The 13,254-nt window shown below is 41.7% G+C and overlaps 1 long non-coding RNA gene across 1 annotated transcript; it reads right to left on the minus strand.

The window, feature by feature from the left end:
• Nucleotides 1-10,131: 10,131 nt before the first annotated feature.
• LOC143442960 (uncharacterized) lies at nucleotides 10,132-12,214 on the minus strand. The gene is made up of 3 exons (XR_013111585.1): nucleotides 12,077-12,214; nucleotides 11,492-11,659; nucleotides 10,132-10,280 (listed from the first exon to the last, which is right to left on the minus strand). It is a non-coding gene; the product is annotated as an uncharacterized LOC143442960 (long non-coding RNA).
• Between the last annotated feature and the right edge of the window lie 1,040 nt (nucleotides 12,215-13,254).

The following is a 13,254-nucleotide window of genomic DNA, read 5'->3' on the forward strand; positions in this document are numbered from 1 at the left end:
GTAGACTGTGACAAATAAGTATTGATTTACCAGAAAATGCTGTAGTTCTTCAGTCTCTTCATTTAGTGCGAGGGGGCAGATGCCAGACATCTTGGAGTATATTCCTTGTAGCCCATAATCAGCCCTTCGCATTGCCTGTCTCCCCTTCTGCTAGCCCCCTCCTGATTTTATATTAAATATGTCTTTATTTTTGAGAAAGTAATGAGACATTGTACATAGCACTTACTTTGCATATCAGTGATCTAAACTACTTGTCTTCATGTTCTGTGATAATACAGAAAATATTCAGCATCAATAATCACATAAACTAATTATCTGTAGTAAATTTAAATAAAACTAATCTTGTCTGTTTTTTATGATTTTATAATAGCACATTTCACAGTGTGTATTAATGAGTTTATATTAGACTATTGTAATTGTTAGTATTATCAACTGACAGGATCCTGAATCACTTAGGAGACAAGTCTCTGGCCATGTGATAGGGACTATTCAGGTCAGACTGTATGGGTGAGAAGGTTTCCCCTAAAAGTGGGTTGGGTGATTTTCTGTTTCATGCCCTCTGAGGCCAGTTCTCCCATGCTGCCCTGGCTAGGGGCATGTCATCTCTTCTGGGACCTTGCCACTTTATGGCATTAGAGGGGTGGGACAGGTTCTCCTGCTCTTGATCACACTCTCCCATGCTGTTCAAGTGAGGGGTGGGGTCTGATCTGCTTAGCCCTTGGACCTGCATTTGCTCCTCAGTAGCAGTCTAGACCATGGCCATCCACATAGTCTTTTGTAGTATTCTGGGCCAGGAATGTCAACACAGACCCTTGCTTCTGCAGGGCCATGGACCCTGACATGGCCCTCACAGCAACATGGTCTAGGACATCGCCATGGCCTCAGGTGGCAGTGCAGGCTCCTCACATCAGGATGTCCCTCTCCACCCTTGAATCTCCAGTTCCACCTCTCTCCATAGTACACAAATGGTTCCACTCCTTTTTCTCTCTCATTTTTCTATCACATCTCTCATCATTCTTGCTCATTGTATCAGTGCCTTCACATGCCATGTCAGCCAGGACATCTTTTGAAAGTTAAGATGGAGCCAGGCCGTGGTGGAATGCACCTTTAATCCCAGCTCTTGAGAGGCAGGGGCAGGTAGATTTCTGAGTTGGAGGCCAGCCTGGTCTACAGAGTGAGTTCTGGAACAGCCAGGGCTATACAGAGAAACCCTGTCTCAAAAAAACAAAACAAAACAAAAAAACCAAAAGAAAGAAAGAAACCAAGGAACAAAGAAAGAAAACAAGTTAATATAGTTAACTGTCTAACCCAAAGATTCCAAAGGAAATAAGTCCCTGGCCAAAGTTAAATACAACACAGAAGAATTGTAATTCAACACACAGTTGTTCAGTCTCATGCCCCACGTTGGGTGCCAAAGTGTTTTGGACCACTCTCTCAGTGTTGGAACCCGAAGTGCCAAAAGCCTTCGGGGATAAATTGTTAGAGCCCACACTGCCCCAAGATGCTCCAGTTCGCTGGTCGGGGTTCAGCAAGAGAGAGAGTGAAGACAGACTGGAGGAATGGAGACCAGGCAGAGTGTGATTCAATCTCGTTTATTCTTCTGTCTCTCTTCCTAGTCCAAGTCCCAGGTCTTGAGTTCCTAGTCCCTAGTGCCTCCAAGTTCCAAGCTTCTTTCCAAGCTCCCTTCCAAGTGCCTAATGCTTAATAATAATAATTTCTTCTGTCTGCCTCTCACCTTTTATATGTCTCACTTCTAAGCCAGGCCTTTAATTCTTGCCTTTAAGTCATGCCCTTAGGTCTTGTCTCTAAATCTGATCTCTAAGTCATGCCCTTAAGTCACACACCTTTAAGTCTCACACACCCAAGGAAAGATCCTGGGTATCTAAAACAAGATGTTATCAGAATGTGCTCAGCTGTTGTAGGCTGTTGTAATCAAGTCTCTTATCAGGGTATATGGCTCAAGATGGCTGCAGGGATGATAGCAGCCTTCTGTCGGCTCCCCACAACAACTGTAAAAGTATTATGTTGTGATTATATAGAAAATAAACATCCATGGAGGTTGAAGATGTTTTTACTTCTTTAACAATAAAAGCAAGAAAAAGATTATTTTATTTCACACACTTTAAGTATGAAAACATGTGTCATGATACATGTATATCACGTATCATAAGCACACAAGGAAGGAAATCGATATCCTCTACAACAGTGGTTCTCAACCTACGGGTTAAAATGTCTTTGGAGGGTGCGTGGGACATCAAAATACTGTTTCACAGGGGTCACCTAAGATCATCCTGAATATCAGATATTCACATTACAATCCATAACAATAGTAGAATTATAGTTATGAAGTAGAAACAAAAATAATTTTATAATTGGAGTCGCTACAACGTGAGGAACTGTCATAAGGAATCACAGCATTGGGAAGGCCAAGGACCACTGATGTAGAATATATTCTAAAATTCTACAAACACATAAGAGAAGGAAGTGGGGAAGAAAGGTTAAACTTCACCATCTTAGATGGGTCTGAAAGCAACAGTAAGGTGGATGGTGTCTGGGAAGACAGCTCAGGGTACAGAGCTTGTGGCAGAAGCATGAGAACATGAGTCTGATCCCTGGAACCCATGCAAAGAAAGGCATGGTGCTGTGTGCTTCTAGGTGCTGTGGAGCAAAACACTAAGACATCTGGGCCTCACTGGTCAGCCAGCCTGGCCTGAAGAGGGACCCTAAGTTTTCAGAGAGTGACAATGTCACAACACACACCAACATGCACCTACACAAACAAAAATTAAGAATAAAGCATGCTAAACTGCAAAATACCATGTAAAGGCTGAGGGTCTCCTTTTGGTCTGATTGCTTCCTTCAGATAACTAGAGTGCCCCCATCTCTAGCCAAGAGCTCCCTTGGCCACGTGCAGCTCCTTCTGGCAGATTTATAGTTCTTTGAAAGTCCACAGTGAGATTGTGCATGGAACTCTCTCTTGTTCTGTGATCGTAATTATTATCTGGAAAAAGAAACTTCCCTCTTTGCCAGAAGCTGGAGCTCATAAGAAAATCCATGCCAAATGTGCAGGCGGGTTCTGTCATTTAGGATTCTGTCTACATGAAGACAGTATTTGCTTTAGTGAAGTAATATTTATTCTTCAGATAGTAATAATTGATTTGTTCAATCTCAACACTGTTTAAAAGTCAAAAGTTTAGGTATTGAAGTTATTGTCTTAATTTGCTTCCTCCTGTTGTAATAAATACCATAAACAAAGCAGCTTGGGGAGGGAGGGTTTATTTTGGATTATATCTCTTGATTATAATCTGTCACTGAGGGAAGCTAAGGCAGAAACTCAAACAAGGCAGGAACCTTATGCCAGAAACTGAAGACCATGAAATGCTCCCAGCTTGCCTGCCTAATTTGCCTCCTTTTTTTTGTTTTTGTTTTCTTTAACAGGGTCTCTCTATGCAGTCCTGAAGTTCTATGTTTTAGAACTTGCTAAGTAGAGACCAAGCTGGCTTCAAACTCACAGAGATTCATCTTCTCTGTCTCTGCCTTCCCAGTGATGGGATTAAAGGCATATATCACCACACTTGGCAGTTTTCTTTCTTACGAAGCCCAGGACCTCTTGCCCAGGGGTGTCAAGACCCACAGGGGGCTCTTCCATATCAACCACTAACAAAAATATATTCCAGAGGCTTGCCTATAGGCTACCCTTATGGAGAGATTTTCTCATTTGAAGTTCCCTCTTCCAGATGACTCTAGCTTGTATCAGGTTGACACAAAACTAGCCAGCACAGCTTTCAAAGTATATAGGGTAAATATCTGAGTGAGTGAAGAGACACCATGGCCAAGGAAACTTATCAAAGGAAGCATTTGATCAGAGGCTTGCTTATAGCTTCAGAGGGTTAGACCATGACCATCATGGTGGGAAGCAGACAAGAACAATGCTGGAGCTTACATCCTAATCTGCAGGCAACAGGCAGAGAAAGAGACACTGGGTGTGATGTGAGCTTTTGAAACCACAAAGTCCATTCCCAATGACACACACACCTCTTCCAACAAGGCCACAACTACTTCCAAAAGGCCACACCTCCTAATCATTCCCAAAGTATACCACTAATTGATGAATAAGCATTCAGATACAGAAACATATAGGGGCCATTCTCATTCAAGCCACCACATTCCACTCCCTGACCCGCAGTGCAAGAGCATTCAGTCAGACTTCAAAAGTCTCCGTAGTCTTAAACAATCTCAACACTGTCTAAAAGTCAAAAGTCATTTCTGAGACTCTATGCGATATCTTAACTACAAAGTTCTGTAAGATCAAAATAACAGACTTCCATCATATAATTTACATAGATAGATAGATAGATAGATAGATAGATAGATAGATAGATAGATAGATATATCACAGACACACATTTCAAAAGGGAGAAAAGGGGAACATAGTGAAAAATACTGGACCAAAGCAAAACCAAAAATCAGCAAAGAAACTTAATTTTGCATTTCTATGTCTGATGTTGTGCCATGGTTTTGTGTCTACTTGACACAGGCTAGAGTCAACAGAGAGGAAGGAGCCTCGGTTGAGGAAATGCCTCCACGAGACACAACTGTAGAGCATTTTCTTAGTTAGTGATTAGAGGGGAGGGGCCCAGCCCACTGTGGGTGGTGCCATCCTTGGGCTGGTAGTCCTGGGTTCTATAAGAAAGTAGGCTGAGCAAGCCAGGGGAAGCAAGCCAGTTAAGTAACACCCCTCCATGGTCTCTGCATCAGCTCCTGCCACTTAACCTGTGTGAGTTCCAGTCCTGACTTTCTTTGGTGATGAACAGCAATGTGGAAGTATAAGCTGAAGAAACTCTTTTTCTCTCCAACTTGCTTTTTTGGTCACGGTGTTCATTTGCAGCAATAGAAACCCTGACTGAGACAGGTGTCAAAATGCTCTTCAAATCTCTTCAGAACTCCTTCCAGATTTGTTGACTACCACAAAGGCTGGTTCCACTTCCTGTTAGCAGCTCTCCCTTGGGAGGTATCCCAGGGCTCTGGCATCTCTGACATCTCGGGGTCTCCACCAAAATCCAGTCTTCACCTTCACAGGTTCAGATAATGGTGTCTCCAGGCCTCCATACAGAGACTCCACTCCCACACACTTAGCCTCAGTGACTTTCCTTAACTTCAGAGGAAGATTCTACTGAAAGATATAGAAAACTTATGAAAAGTATAGAAAGTTTTTATGACCCCTAGACCTGAGCAAAAAAATTGCAGGCCAGCCAGTTCACTAGTTCCACCAAGAAAGCAGAACTAAATGTGAGATTTTAGGTCTTCACTGCCCCCGGGATAAATTCTACATTCCAGGAGGTGTACATTATTCCTGAGTCAGGAAGACACATTCCTGACCACAAAGAAAAATGCAAGTCATCTAGGTGAGACTGAGAAATAGTTGGGCAAGTGACAGGGCAACAACTGAGAAATAGTTGAGCAAGTGACATGACAAGACCACATTTTTGAGAGGAATGGGTATACAGAGTGTTTTCCACATGACCCTGATTCACTTAGGTTGCATTCCTCTGGAATTCTCCGCTATTTTTATGTTATATTTCCTTAGCAACCCTTCACCCCCTCCTCACTCTCCAGGTTTGTGGTTTCCCCCTTTAAAACCCTTCTCAGACTGACTGGCTTTGTCAATTCAGCTCCTGCGTGAGCGAACGAATTGACCTTGGCCAGCCAACTCTCCCTAATAAACCTCTGCTGATTGCATCCAGGTATTGTGTCTTTCGATTTTTGGGTGGCTGTGACTTCCTGAGACTTGAGTAAGGGTCTCCCGAGTTTGGGGGTCTTCACTAGTATTCCTTTACTCTTTAAACTGTACACATTGTATTTCCCTTTGCCCTGCTTGCCCCTTTCCATTGTAGATCTGCATAAAAGTGATCAATAATAATCATGTGACACAGTCAATATAGGCTGTCTTGAACTCTCCTCTGCCATTGATACTAGTCCAAAAATCTTCAACTTAGCTTCAGTTGGATTCTCAGGACAAGGGCAAAAAGCAGCCACAGTCTTTGTCAAAATATCTTAAAAATTGTCTCTAGACTAGTAGTTAATAATCTTCCTCTCCAAAACCTGAACTAGGCCCACACATTCCACCTCACCTACAGCACTGCTCTTTTCTGTGTTCCTATTAGAATGGTCCCTTAAGCTCCACTTAAAGTGTTCAACCACTTTTTAGCCCAAAGTCCTAAAGTCTTCCATATATCTCCTATAAACATCTAGTCAGGCCTATCAAAGAAATACTCTACTCCCTAGTACCAACTTCTAAGTCACTGTTCTGTTGATGTGAAGAGACATTGTGACTGAGGCAATTTTTATAAAAGAAAGCATTTAATTGGGGACTCATATAATTTTAGAGGGTTAGTTCATGATCACCAGGGTGTGAAACAGGAAAGCATAGCAATAGCTCAGAGCTATGCAACCTGATCCATAGGGAGAGAGGAGAAGAAAGGAGGGAGAGAGAGAGAGAGGGAGAGAGAGGGAGGGAGAGATGGAGGGAGGGAGAGGTGGGCCTGGTGTGGGCTTTTGAAACCTTAAAACCAACATACTTCCTCCCTTAAGGCCACATCTACTCCAGCAAAGCCACACCTCCTAATCCCCCCCCCCCAAACAGTTCCACTAACAGGTCTAAGCATTCAAATATAGGAGCCTAGGGGATCACTCCCATTCAAACCACCACACTGAGGAAATCTAAATTCTTCCCTTAGTTTTGCCATTGTATTTGTTTCAAATATTGGAATACTAATAAAAGATTCCCATGTGTTAAGCAAATAGAAACTCATGTGCCTTGATGATGCTATTATCCTCATTTTTTTTTCTTAGAACAAATCATGTTCACATTATATTATGTTACCAATTATCTTCTAATGTGGGAAACACAGATATTATGTATGTAGTTTGCAAACTGAGAAACTGAGACTCAAAGAGCATACATTGATATTTTTTTCAATCCAAGGTCATGATATTAAGTTGGCAGCCATGATTCTGAAATGTGGGCTTTCTGGGACAGCATTCAGCAGTTTCAAAGCCACCCTGATGCTTCGGCATTGTGCAAGGGAAACTGTGAAAACATGAATGCTCCCAGGAAGGGAGCATCTAATTCATATGACTGCCACAAGTATCATTTGTTAATTAAAATAAAGTTAAAAGTTAAAAAGTCAATTAAACAAGACCTACAGAAAATAATGTACACATGCATCCTAATTCAATAACTGATGCCCCATTGCAAAATCATTGTCCCAGTTGGGATTGTTGACTGTTTACCTGCTCCACCATGGGGATGGGTGTCATAAGACCCTCACCTAAGTATCCAGTCTCTACCACCTGCTGTATGCAACTCTACCTTATTGCACAGGGCCTAGGGGAGGGGTAAGAGTCTATACGCTGGTGGAGACTCGGGGAGAAGACAGCCATTTATGCAGCTATAGAGAAGCCCTCATTTCTGCTAGGTAGACTGTTCAGTGTAGACTTTTGGGGGAAGAACAGCCATTCCTGAGAAGCAAGGCTATTCATTTTTCATGCCATGTAACAAAAGCCTCTTGTCAGTGGAAGATGCACCTGGCAGCCAGATACCGAGCATCAGGCAGGAAAGTCGCTGGTATCAAGCCTTGGCTGTCAGTCAAGGTCAGGGTTTGGTCAATCAACAGTTACTTGCAAGCTTCAGAACAAAAAAAAAAAAAAAATACATTCTCACATATTAATTAGAGCAAATACTGAAGAAATTTTTAAATTTTTTATCAACAAATATTACATCAAACAATTATTTTCTACATAGAAGTAAGAAATCTATTTGATTTCTAAAATTCTTGCTCTTTCTTGTGGTACCTTCTAGGAGGTTGGCTCTCTGCTGTGCTGACCTTGAATTGCTCATCATGCTTTTTAACACCACCCAGGAACATTTGCCCAGGGGTTGCTGGGTCCTTCCACATTAATCATTAATCAGGAAGATGCCCAACGGGCTTGCTGTTCCGCTGGACTCGTTTTAGCTGAGGTTCCCTCTTTCCAGATGACATAATAGGTGTCAAGTTGACAAACTAGACAGCATAGTTTTGTAAGACCCCAAAAGGGGACTCTCACCCAAGTCCGGACCTGCACGAACCCAAGGACACACGAGAAACCTTCTTGATGCAATTGCAGAGGAGGTTTAATGACGAGGGCCCTCGGGCCGGAATATATCTCACGCAGGAGATAGAGATTCCGACGACTAGCCCAGGAAACTTGGGATATTTATGGGTAGGGGTTGGGGAGAGCGGGAAAGTTTGGCGCGGTTACATATGATTGGATATATCAAACATCCGTTCCCAAGCCTGGTTTCCATCTAGCCCCCATCCCAATTATCCTAATTTACATCTGTATCTTGCTCCTGGAAGAATTCCTTTCAAGTGACTTCCTTTTACCCAGGTGTTTTATTGCCTCTATCTTGGGTCTTTTGTGCCTTTGAAATGTTTATTCAAGCCCTTGGAATGCACCCCAGGGGCAGCTAACACTTGAGTGTAAATTGAAACTCTGAACCTAAGAAACTCTCACGTTGAGACCTAAAATTTCATTTTTACAATTTATTCTTACAGTTTCAGGTCCAAAGGAGACTCCATTTCCCCAAACTCCAAAAGGCAGGTCCAAATATCTAGAAATGGGCTCAGCCTGGACAATAAGAGGTGCCGGGAGCCAACCTTACCCCATTTTGAAAGAATAGTTTTAGGTTTTGTTTTTCCTCAGCTATTGACTCCTGAGAAAACAGGTAGCCAATGGTTGCTGCACCCTAAGGAAAGTGGTTGCTGCATCCTGAGCTAGACAAAAACATCCGGCTGCAAGATATCTGCTGCAGCAAAATGCCCAGCTTCTGTGAAATTCCCCCAAACACATTATCCCCTTCCCTGCCTGTATAAATTGCCTGAGAAAATACAGCTCGATAGACTTTGATCAGAAAATTTGTCTTGGTCCTGTTCTTTGTGTCTCCTGTCCCTTCCATTCTCTCCCCTTTTCTCTTAGGGTACCCTGTTGAAGCCCCCACACAGGCCAGGGCAAAGAGGATTTATGGTGGTTAGATAAAAGCTAGCATTCCTCAAAACTTAAGCCAGTTCCACTCTACTAAAAGAAGTAATTTCCCTTACCACTGACCTAAGGAAGAAATGGCTACCTGTGGTGTCTATTTGCATAGCAAAGCATATGCTGGCCTCCAGGAACCTTCCATATCACAAGTACCTGTCACACATTCCAGAAGACTGAATGTACATCAGTTTAGCACAATGAGAAACGCCTTTAAATCTATAGTTAAAAGACAACCAAAGGAAACTTAAAATCTTGAACTAGTGATTATGGTAGTTGATCATATACTGGAATGTTTTACCTGGGTTAGGCTAATTTATCAGAAAGCCATTGATTAATGTTAGAACTCTGAACTTTCGAAGTTCTAGTATAAGCATGGTATAGTGAGGGGAAGAGATCTGAAGCACTTTTTTGTTCCTTAAATCGTTTTCCTGTCACCATCCAAGTTTTTTATGTTCTCCAACCTTCATGCCTTGCAATTAATGACCTCAGAACACTTTCCTAGACCCTCAGATATTTTCTTAGATCCTTATAACTTAGCATCAATATCTTGAGATCTTGTATAAACTTTATATTTTGTTCTTATACAGTTATTTACCGTGAGACACAGGTGGTTGATCATTGGGAGCAGTCATGCAAATTGGGCTCTATTAGGTAAAAGAAGAGCAAAAAAGTTACATCTGGAACCTTTGAGTCTTTTAACATGAGGTCTGTGAGCAAGGCAAACCTGTATGCCTTTCTAATAAAAGATCTGGAAGTTTTAACTATAAACTTAATTTTAAAAAAAAAACTATATATTTTTTAGATTTATTTTATTTCATGTATATGAGTACACTGTTGCTGTCTTCAGATACACCAGAAGAGGGCATCAGATCCCATTACAGAAGGCTGTGAGCCACCATGTGGTTGCTGGGTCTTGAACTCAGAACCTCTGGAAGAACAGTCAGTGCTCTTAACCACTGAGCCATCTTCCCAGCCCTAAGATAAGTCTTTTAAAAAAAAAAGTTTATTTATTTATTTATTTATTTATTTATTTATTTATTTAATGTATGTGAGTACACTGTTGCTGTCTTCAGACACACCAAAGAGGCATCATCGGATCACATTACAGATGGTTGTGGGCCACCATGTAGTTGCTGGGAATTGAACTCAAGATCTCTGGAAGAGCACTCAGTGCCTTTAACTGCTGAGCCATCTCTCCATCCCTAAAAAAACCCCTATTTTTAATACCAATTCTTAAATAATTTAACCACCCTTACAGCCCAGAGGTAGTGGGAAACAAAGGTTATTAGGATGTACGGGAAGTGGACCTGTGTAAAAATTGTTCTTTGAGGAAAATCCCATCTGTGTTGTCAGGAAATCAGTTCAGTTCATAGAAATCAGCAGCAGCAGCTCGGTCCACTCACAAACACACACACACATCAGCAGTCCAGCTCAGTAGTGTCGGGATTGTAAACATGAATCAGCAGGGGTGACACTACCTAGCAGAGTCAGCCAGGCCTCTGCCAAATTGGCACAAATCAGAAGGAGGAATCAGAACCACCAGGGATGCCAGGAGTTCTTAGCTGTGCTTCTCTCAATGAAGTGAAGATCAACGAAGCAGTGAACTCAAGACCAAGAAGCCTTGCAAAGCTAGCTATGCAAGCCCTCTCTCAGTCCACTGGGTCCTATTTATACTCCCTCCGAATACCACATGTCCTTCCACAGGTCTTGCCTCACCACATGAGTCTGTCTTAGCAAAACTCCATGTGAGCCTATATCAGCTGACATCACTCTGCCAATCGGCCCAAGTCTGCGGAAGCATCCAGAAGCGTCCAGAAGCAGCCAGAAGCAGCCAGAAGCAGCAAGAAGCTGCCAGAACACCATCAGAAGTTATGGAGTCACAAGAAATGGGGCTCTGGATGCAGTGTAAGGTGAACCAATACATGTGCTTCATTAGCTAAGAATCCTTCATCAAGCATGCTTTCATGTTCTCACTTTAGCAAAACATCCTTTCACTTGTGTCTGCTTCATGAAAACACTACTCCTTCATGAGTCTGCCCCAGCAAACTACCATCCAACACAACTGACTTTCCAAAGAAACCATATGTTTCCACTAACTAATGAGTTGACTGATGATCTACCACAGGGGGATTACCTTGGGGTAAGGAGCTAGTTGCCTACTTTCTAGTTGTCAGGCTACAATTAGCTTAGCTGTCAATATGATCAGAGACCTGAGAAGGATAAATTATAATCTAGATGCCAGATATTAATTAAAATGACAGAGATTAGCCTATGGTCCACTACTTAAACAGTTCCCTCAGTTTCCCGTGGTCTACATCACAACACGGGAAGAAGCAGTCTGGCCATAGGCTCAGAAGATGAGAGGATTTTTTTTTCCCCCTGTGGAAGAGGAACATGGGAGAGAAGGCTTCACCTTGACTTAGGCAATAGGAAACACTCAGCTCTCCAGATGTCCTCCATTTGTCCACAGTGCAGGTCAAACCCTGGCAGCAGGCAAGGCTTAGGGCAGTCTTGTCCAATGGTTGGTGAACCACAATCCAAATGGAGTCCTTTGTCGATGTGCCCATATCTTCTTGGAGACCTTAGGGGGAGAGGTCACTGTTAGGATTTAGGAGTCTCTATCATATTAAGTTTAAACCTTTAATGCTATATTCAGCAGATCTCTGACAGGATTGGGTGCTAGTGCCTATTAAGCATATCCAAGTTAGACAACCTATGTCTGTTTCTGATTATCTAACCTTGTAATTAACTGCATTAGTTCTTAGCATGGCTTTAAATATATTTCTGAACACACTAAAAAATATGATAATTCATAAGGTTACTGATTATTAGCTTGCATTTTTAATTATAGTAGCTTCTATAAAACTAGAGCTGTTATAGCAGTATGCAAGACTGGTGTGTCGCGGTAAATCTCTCGCCCATTGGTAGTCCATAGAAGAAAAGACACAAGTCAATAAGTATCAAATGAATGCTGCATGCCTAGATTGGGCAGATTTACCATTAAACTACACTATTCCCCGGCTATGAAAGCTCTTAACAACTTGCAGTTTCCTAGGTCAAGGTCTTCTTCGTCTTCTCTCTCTCCACCAACTGCCCCTCTGCCGCTTCTCCCTCTAACGGCTCCCTGGTCTTCCTCTTTTCTTGCCTCTGGCTCCTCCCACTCCTCTTCTACTGCCCAATCACTGGCTGTAGCCTTTATTTAACAAATTTGATTGGACAGAAGGTTTACAAGATTCACTCCTCCTTCGTAGCCCCTCCCAGGAGTGGAGTTACCATGACAACAAGAGGCTAGGGCTATCCACCACACTGGTGTGTTAGGTTTGAGCCTTGAAAATCATGATTTTTCAGTTGAAACTCTTCTAGTATCAAAATAAAACCCTTTTAATCTATAAACATAGTAAATAAAGAGACTGGGATCTCTTTGGCCTTTATATGATTTATCATTATAATGATCTATAGCTTATAAAAACTAAGGCTCTATTATAGCTTAATAGCAGCAAAAACAAGGCTAAACATATCTTTAAGACAGTTATCTTTACACTTGATGATGTTGTAAACCTTTAAAGTAGTAATAAAATAGACCATGTTTCAAAAAGTGAAAGTGTAGAGCAACATTGTAAATAATTTACCAAAACGGGGTAGAAATCATACAAAAATCTTATCTCAATTGAAAAATATCTTTCCTGATCTAATGAAGTCACATGTTGCAGCTCTTAAGCAAGATGGAAGTCAAGCCATGACTTCCCATAACATGGGTGGCTGCCAGCCATGTGACTGCCCTTAACCAAGATGGAGATAAAGATACGGATTTACCTCTCCATCCCTTAACAAAGATAGTGACTAGCCATGAGTTGGTTACATGCTAGGATGGAATCATGCCACATGATTCAAGGTTAATTAAACATAGACTTTCCATTATTATTTCAACCATGGACTTTAAAAACTTTTTGGACAATGCCTGTGTCCAAAAAGAGTGAAAAATAACATATTTTCAGAACTAGCAATAAGGTAAAATAGCATAAAATAGGAGCAGAACAGTATAAAACAGCTTTTAAAATTACCTATGTTTAAATAACATATAAATCTTTATTATATAGACCCAGTGGTCAGAAAACCAAAGAGTGAATTGAGCCTTGTGGCTGACTGGAGGAAAAAGAAACTTCATTCACAGACTCA

Source organism: Arvicanthis niloticus, chromosome 7 (genome assembly GCF_011762505.2).
Source record: "Arvicanthis niloticus isolate mArvNil1 chromosome 7, mArvNil1.pat.X, whole genome shotgun sequence".
Classification (NCBI taxonomy): domain Eukaryota; kingdom Metazoa; phylum Chordata; class Mammalia; order Rodentia; family Muridae; genus Arvicanthis; species Arvicanthis niloticus.